Below are 8,870 nucleotides of genomic sequence, written 5' to 3'. Positions count from 1 at the left end.
GGCTGAAATCTTCGGTGAGTTACGCAACCACAACATGAGGCTCAACCCTGAGAAGTGCACTTTCAGGGTTAAAGGAGGCAAATTTTTGGAGTTTATACTATCAGCTAGAGGGATAGAGGCAAACCGAGACAAATGCCAGGCCGTCTTAGATATGCGAAGTCCGAGCAACCTCAAAGAACTGCAACGACTGTCAGGAAGATTGGTCGCCTTATCCCGATTCCTCCCTCGTTTGGCCGACAAAATCAGTCTGATGACGAAGCTCTTATGGAAGGCTTCGGTGATGGAACTACTTGGAGAAGATTGATGAATCTTCAAGTGCTCCATTCCAAGACCTTTAAACTCTTGAGATTGACCACGAATTTGGATGAGGAACTCCTTTGAAGAAGCTTCAATGGAGAAGAATCACCAAGGAGGTTCGGTTACTCCATGAAAGAGTGATGAAGCTTGTTGAACAAGCTAAAAGGTTGGAAACCTTTGTGAGAAACTTAGAGAGAAAGTTTCTCCACGAAATTTAGGACTTTAAGAGGAGAGAATTTGAGTCAAATTCTGATTTCATATAATGATGGAAGTCACTTGGAGAAGATTGATGTTCTTCAAGTGACTTCCATCATTTTTGGTATCAGAGCCTAGTGCTCTTGAGGTTTTGTGTTCTAACTTTTTCTAAGTGAATCCGTGTTGTATCTTCCTTCTCCTATGTCTAAATATGTATTTGCTGCATGGATCTAAATTTTCTAAAAAATTTTTGATAGATCCTATATGTCACATAAGAAGTAAATTGATTCATGTTCTTGCTTGTTTCTAATCCGTGAATCAATTGTGTTGTGCTTTAGGTTCTCTTTGCTTGTGCGTTTTGTATTTGCTTGAGTCTTCTCCATTTCCTTAACATGTGTCCGTGATTGAACTTCATTCACATTGCATTAGTTTTATTTTTGAATCAAGTGTTTTGTCATAGAAGTCATGTGTAGTCCTTTTCATGTTGAAAATTCCTAGACTAGCTTGTTGACCTAATTTTTTTGTGTGTTGTTTGTGTCCGAAATTTTTTGTGTATTTTCTTATTGAATCTGAACCTTACCTATATGTGCTTTTGTTTTACATATTTGTGTTCATAATTTGCTATTAGTTCTAGCAAATTTCCTAGAGTTAGGTTTCTATTATGTCTTGTTAAAAGTTTTGTCAAAAAAAATTACTAAACACTAATTCCTATTAGGTTTCCTTGAGTCTTATTGTGTGGCTGAAACTTTTACAAAATCATATACATTAGAAACAGAGGCAAAACAGAGGTGTATGTGTTCTAAATGCATGAGAAAAACAAAATAATGAGTGCTTAAAAATTTGACCTAAAAACACTACAAAATTGTGAAGGACTAGTTACAAAATGCATGTGAACACCTCTTGTTTTGTGTGAAAATTTTTGCTGCAGTTTTTCTAGCCTAAGGGCGAGACCTATAAGAGTTCAAAAAGGCATTTAAAATCCTGATTAATCAAATAAAAATAAGTGAAAAATATTTTTCAAAAAGAAAAAAAAGAAAATAGCAAAAGAAAAAAGCCAAAAAGGAGTGAAAAATTAGTATATTTAGCTCTCGATTTTGGTGTGTTCTTACCTCTAAAATTTTCTGTCCAGCCACATATTTTGTGTCTTGTTTTTGTTTCTAATCTTAGCTTTTATTTTGTAATCCATTCTAGTGCCTTTGATAGGATATCTTTTATGTGCTAGCTTTCTAAATTTTCCTTAATTGTTGCTTGTCATTTTTGTGGAACTCTTTCTAGTTTGTCTCATTTTACTCTATCATTTGGTGTAGCCATTATAAATTGTTCCTTTTCAGTTTTTGCATTAATATTCCAGCATCTTAAGGTGTGTTGAGTGCCTCTTGGAAGGTGTTGAAGGCCATGCTCAAGGATAGCCAATATTGAAGGATTTTTGGTGGTAACCTAGGAGCTTGTTTCTCATTGGATTGGATTCTTGGAAATTCAAACACCTAGGAGTAACCATCATCAAGGTTGCTTCTAAAGAGGAGTGAAACACGTTGTGAGGGCTACAATCTTGGTGGCTGAATTGGAGAAAGAAGGAGCAAGATTTTTGAAAAAAAAAATTGTGAAAATTTAGAGACTAATTTTTAGTGATGGAAATTTTTGTTTCTAAAACCTATTTTCATTACAAAATCCATCTCTAAAATTTGTCTCTAATTAGTGGCTAATTTGTTTTCTTTGAGATTAAGTGCAGCCACTAATTTCATTTGATTGTGAATTTACATTTCATTTGAAGTGTGAATTTGCATTTCATTTGAAGAAAATTTGCATTTCATTTTTCTTGTAATCTTTTAATTTCCAATTTTTGTACAAGGCCTTTAATAAGGAGTGTCTTGGAGTGCCTTTGGTGTATCTCCATCTCTCCTTAAAGTGTTCTAATAGTAATTTCGTTTAGTACTTGTGAGAGGGTCCTTGAAGGTCTTTGGTGCCTTTCAAGCTCTCACATAGGTTTAATTGCTTTCCACGCCTAGTTTATGTTTTCTTGTCTTTAAGTTTTCAAGCAAGTTATGTTTTAAGCAATTTAAGTTTTCAAGCAATTTATGTTTTCTTGCCATTTATGTTTTCAAGCATAATATAATTGTACACTTTAGGCACTTGCTTGTTATTTTTTCTTTGAAAAAGATCTTTGTGAAATTGCTTTGTGCAAGGAAAACGTACAAGGGGATTTAGAGATTTTTACTTGAAGAGGCTTGGTTATTAAGTGACTCTTTAGTAGCTCACCTCCCTCCAAAGTTCAATTTGTACTCTTAGACCTCCAAGTGTCAAGTCTAAGCACTCCCCAAAAATACTATTTTCTTAAAAACTATTTTTGTGTGAAAAATCTTTTTGTCTTAAAATGTCTCAAGATTCCTCCCCTAGTGAAAGTGATGGCTCTCCAAAAAGTCTTTCATACATCACAAAAGAGCTCAAATCACTTAAACTATGGAAAAGCAAGAGTCTCTTCAAAGAGAAAGAGATAAAATTGAAAGGGAAGGACAACTTGGTTACATTAAGGAAGAATTGAGAATTCTAAGATTAGAAGAAGAAAAATTGAAAGAAGATATGAAAAAACATAGAAAAAAAAGTAGGAGTTCACACTCCCAATACACATCTCCTAATGAAAGCCTTAATGTGGGTAATCATTATCAACCTTCCCCTAGAAGAACTATTAAACCTAGGGAATCCAAGGTGGATCTCCCTCAATTTTTTGGGAAGGATGATGTGGAGGCCTACCTTGATTGGGAGATGAAGGTAGAACAACTCTTTACTTGCCATAGAGTAAGTGAAGAAAGGAAAGTTCTACTTGCAACCCTTAGCTTTCAAGGGCATGCAATGTATTGGTGGACCTCTTTGGAAAGAGAAAGGCGTCTCCACAATGATCCTCCTATCCAATATTGGAATGATCTTAGGAATGCATTGAGGAGGAGACACATTCCCTCTTACTATGGCAGGGAGCTTATGAATAAGCTCCAAAGGCTCCAACAAAAAGATATGACTGTTGAACAATATAGGCAACAAATGGAGCTATACATGATGAGGGCATGTATTAGAGAAGAGGAAGCCACTACAGTAGCCAGATTCATGAGTGGTCTTAACTTAGAGATTAGAGACCAAGTGGAGCTACTACCCTACAGGGACCTAAATGACTTGGTCCAACTTTGTGTAAGGGTAGAACAACAAATGTTGAGAAAATCTTCTAAAAGAGAAAGCTCCCACTCTAGATCTCTTAAGAAAGACTACATGGAGGAGGAAAAACCTTTTGAAAAGAAAATTATTTCAGAACCCTCCAAAGAATTGGCTAAGAGGAAAGAGAAAAATAAAGATAAGGATAAAGATCTCATCACTCCACACACTAGCACAAAGTCTAGTGATATTAAATGTTTCAAGTGTCTAGGGAGAGGCCACATTGTTTCTCAATGCCCTACAAAAAAAGTCATGATCTTAAGGGGGCATGACACTTATAGTAGTCAAGAAGAGACTAATACCTCCTCTTCTAGTGAGAGTGAGGTTGAAACAAAGCTTCAAATGTCCAAAGTGGAGCCAGTTTATCCTTATGAAGGAGAGCTCCTAATGCTTAGGAGAATCCTTCATAATCAACCTAGTGGTACCCTATCACAAAGAGAGAACATCTTTCATACAAGATGTAATGTTTTAAATAATGCTTGTTCTCTCATTGTTGATAGTGGTTCATGGTGCAACTGTTATAGCACTAGGTTGGTTAAAAAGATGAGTTTAATTACTATGCCACATCCTCAACCTTATCATTTGCAATGGCTTAATAAGGATGGCGACATAGTAGTTGACCAACAAGTGAAGGTTAAGTTTTCCATTGGGAAGTATGAGGACCAAGCTTTATGTGATATAGTACCAATGGAAGCTTGTCATATTTTGTTAGGAAGACCCTGGCAATTTGAAAAGAAAACTATACATAATGGTCTTACTAATGAAATTACCTTCACTCATAAGGAAAAGAAATTTGTGCTTTATCCTCTCTCACCTCAACAAGTGGCTGAGGATCAAGCACAAATGAAAATCAAAAGAAAAAGTGAGAGTGTAGGGAAGAGTAAAGAGGAAGAAATATCCTCTAAGGGAGTTATGACTAAAGAGAATTGTTTTATTACTAGAAGACCTACGAAAAATATTCTCTTTCTTCATAAAGACCTTAACTCTTACCCTCACACTGCCACTAGTCTTGAAGAAGAGATTCACAAATCTATTATTTTTAAAGAAAAAGAATCTCAACTTCAAGATTTGGTGAAGGAGAACTGGACTTCACTTAGTTCTACTTCTCATGCTACTTCCTTGGTGGTGCCCAAGGTAGATAGCCTTCCCTTGTGTAGGACTTTTCCTACCTTGGTTGTGTCAATAATGCACTCAATTTATGGAATATATTATTTGTTGGATATAACATATGAACCTTCAAGGTTCCTTGTGACAAATTCTTTTCATAACTATCCAACAAATAATATAATCCAAAATTGTTTAGGAAATTTCTTAGTAGTATTTTCCTTATTTTCTAGGCAATGCCTAGGTTACCACATAAGGTACTTTAGGCAAGATGTTCTAGTTTTTAGGATTGAGTCTCTAGTGTGCTATAGTTTTCGTTTTAGCACATTTTTAGGATTTAGTAATATACCTAGTCTATGTTTAGGAGAGGATCCTATTCATTATATTAGAAGGTCTAGTATCATAGATTTCTTTAGGTTCCATGAAAGGATTCCTTCTAAGATATACCTTTCACATTTATTTGATGAGAATATCACCTCTAATGAATTTTATTATATATTTGTAGGTGTGGCCAATAATCATGAAGACCCTCGAGATTTGAGGTCAAATCCTTTTCAAGAGGGAGGGGATGATAGACTATGGCCAAGGCCAAGGAATCCAAGAGGTGATATCTTAAAAGAACCAAGAGGAATGGGATGATCTTAAAGACCTTTTTCATATGTTTGTACATATAGTAGTTTCTTTGTATAGACTTATTTTTGCCTTTGTATTTGTGAGGCACTTTACTTGCTTTTTCTAGTGTTTGTATATTGATTTTAAGGTGGGCTACTTGGAGAGTTTAACTCCATTTAACCTCCCTAGTTGATACATTCATTTTGTATTTTTTCAGTAGGGAAAAAGGGGTGGCATTTAGCAATGCTTGAGGGTGTGTTTAGAAATTGGGCCTGAGTTGGGCTTAGGCAAAATTTTGCCTATTGGACTCATTTTTCTCCTAATTTTTCATAGATTTGATTTAGCTAGGTCTCATCATCATTTGATGAACCTAACTAAACCAAATCAATAATTTTTGAAACAATTCAAAGGAGAAAATGAAGCCATGGCCGCCTAGCTCCTTTACTCCTCCTTGGCCGAAATTTCCATGCTACACTCTTGGGTTTTGAAGCTTCTCCTCCAAGTTTCTAAACCTTGGTAGGGTTGGCTGACCTTACCATGGTTCTTAAGTGAACCATGGTCAAGGTTAGCTTCTCCTACAAGTTTTAGAAACCATGGATGGTTAGCTACACCTTACCATGGTTCCTAGTGAACCATGGTTAAGGTTAGCTTCTCCTAGAAGCTACCTCTCCCTATATATTTGTAAATCCTTCACTTGTACTCACTTTTGGACATTTATGAGAATTAGAAATCAGATTTCTCTCTCATTTTAAAGAGTCAAATTCGTGAGAAACCTTCTCAAAGTTCCTTCTCCTAGAAGCTTGGTTTCTCAAGCTTCTTCACTTCTTCAAGAGGAGGCCGAACCTCCCTAAGTGCTTCTCCTCCATTGGAGTTTGCTTCAAGGAGCTTCAAGTGTTGATTTGAAGGTTTACCTCAAGAGTAATCAAAGTCCTTGCATGGAGTGCTTGAAGAACATCAATCTTCTCCAAGTGACTTCCATCATTCGGCCTTCTCGTGGAACGAGCCATGCGAAGAAGCTTTTGCATCGTTGAAGATGACCTTGGCGACGTCGCCGATCCTCACGAGACCCAAACCTTCGAGTCCTCTTCAGTTGTACTTGGCCGTATCCGACGAGGCGATCAGCTCGGTTTTGGTACAAGAGAAAGAAGGTAGTCAGGTTCCTGTATACTTTGTCAGCCGACTACTTCAGGACCCCGAGACCCGGTATCAGCTGATAGAAAAGGTGGCGCTAGGCTTGGTACACACTTCTTGACGCCTAAGGCATTACTTCCAGAGCCACCAAGTGATTGTACACGCTGATTGCTAGGGATGGCAAAGTGGGCTGTGGCCCGCGGGCCGGCCCATTGGCCCGCCAAAAATTGACAGGCCGGGCCCATCATTTCAACCCGCCAAGCCTGCCCCACCAAGCCTGCCAACCCGCCGGGCCAAATAGCGGGCCGGCCCGCCACAACCCGCCGGCCCGCATATATATTTTTTTAAATATAATTATTTTTATGTTTATTTTATTTTGATGTAGAAGATGTGGTTGAAGATGATCAAGAAAAAAAGTAGAGACATCTTCTTCTAAGAGAGCTTCTAATATTCTTAAAATAAAAATTTATAAGTTAATTAATTGTATTTAAACTTCTTTTGTGAACTATCAAAAAATTTACTTGTGTAAGTTTATAATTTGGTTTTGATTTTGGTGTAAATAGACTAATTTCTATTTGATTTTGTTCTAAGTTTGTAATTTGTTTTTATTGAACATATATTATGTACAATATGTATGCATTTTTAATTTCATATGGTTATATTTATTTATTTGTAGCAAATTTCTTTTATTTGAACATAAAATATATTTTTTTTTTCATTTTATTTTTATTTTTATTTTTGTATGCGGGCTGGCCCGCCAACCCGCCAGCCTGTCCTTAGGCAAGGCGGGCCAGCATCTCCAACCCGTTTTACGTTGGCGGGTTGGCCCGGCCCGGCCCATTTTTGGCGGGACGGGCCAAAACGGGGCGGGCTGGCCCGTTTTGCCATCCCTACTGATTGCCCAATTTCTAAGGTCCTAGGCAAACCTGAGCTAGCCGGAAGGATGATGGCTTGGTCAGTTGAATTGTCGCAATTCAACATCACCTTCAAGCTGAGGGGACCGATCAAAGCCCAATGCCTGGCCGACTTCGTGAACGAACTTGACCCACACGGCCACTTTGAAGAACATTGGTGGATCCTCCATGTGGACGGCTCCTCAAACGGCCAAGGGAGCGGGGCAGGAGTGATCCTAGAGGGACCCAAGGGGATAACTTTAGAACAATCATTGCGGTTCCGATTCAAGGCTTCGAACAACCAAGCCGAATATGAAGCCCTGTTGGCCGGATTAAGGCTAGCAGAAGACATGGGTGCGTCGAGTATCAAATGCCTAACTGACTCCAAGGTCGTGGCCGAGCAAGTGGACGGTAATTTCCAAGTAAAAGACCACAACATGATGAAGTACTACCATGCCTATCGAAAGTTGAAGGCGAACTTCCAAGAGGTGTTGGTCGAGCACATCCCACGCGAGAATAACACCCCGAGCCGACTAGTTGGCCAGGTTGGCCGCAACGAAGAAACAGGGCCAGTTGAGAACCATAATTCAGCAAGAAATCGACCACCCCAACGTCGAAGCGAAGATGGTAGCAAGCATCGACATCGACAACACCGATCACAACGACCACCCAGACTGGCGAGCCGAAATCAAAGCATTCATGACCAACGGGGTCATGCCAGACGACCTGACCGAAGCCAAACGGCTGAGAACGCAGGCCAGTAGGTATGTTATCATCGCTGGTCAGTTATACAGGCGTGGCTTCTCTACTCCACTACTCAAGTGCCTAGACCCTGCCGAGGTCGAGTACCTAATGTGAGAAGTTCACGAAGGTATTTATGGAATGCACTCCGGAGCGAGAATGACCGTTTCCAAGTTCTTGCGAGCCGGGTACTATTGGCCGACCATGAATACTGACTGCACAACCTTTGTGAAGAAGTTCCAACCATGTCAAAAACACGGCCATGCCGAGCAATTGCATTGCATCCCCCCAGCATGGCCGTTTGCCACACGGAGGGCCGACATACTTGGACCTTTCCCTGTTGCGAAGGGGCAATGCAAGTTCCTCATCGTCACCGTGAACCTTTTCACCAAGTGGATTGAAGCCGAGCCCCTAGCAAGCATCTCAGCTCACCAAGTACAAAGATTCCTTTGGAAGAACATCATCACCTGATTCGGCGTCCCATCAACCCTGCTGACCGACAACGGTCTTCAGTTCACCGATCGAAAACTCAACGAGTTCCTAGCAGGCTTAGGAATACAACACAAGGTCACCTTGGTCGAGCACCCTCAAACGAAAGGCCAGGCCGAATCTGCCAACAAAGTCATCTTGACAGAGTTGAAGAAGCGGCTGGGAGAAGCAAAGGGAGCATGGGCCGAGCAGTTACCCGAGGTGCTGTCG

Source organism: Cajanus cajan, chromosome 8 (assembly GCF_000230855.2).
Source record: "Cajanus cajan strain Asha chromosome 8, NIPB_CcT2T_4, whole genome shotgun sequence".
NCBI classification, from domain to species: Eukaryota; Viridiplantae; Streptophyta; class Magnoliopsida; order Fabales; family Fabaceae; genus Cajanus; species Cajanus cajan.
The sequence above is the reverse complement of the archived record's forward strand: the minus strand, read 5'-3'. Positions refer to the sequence as shown.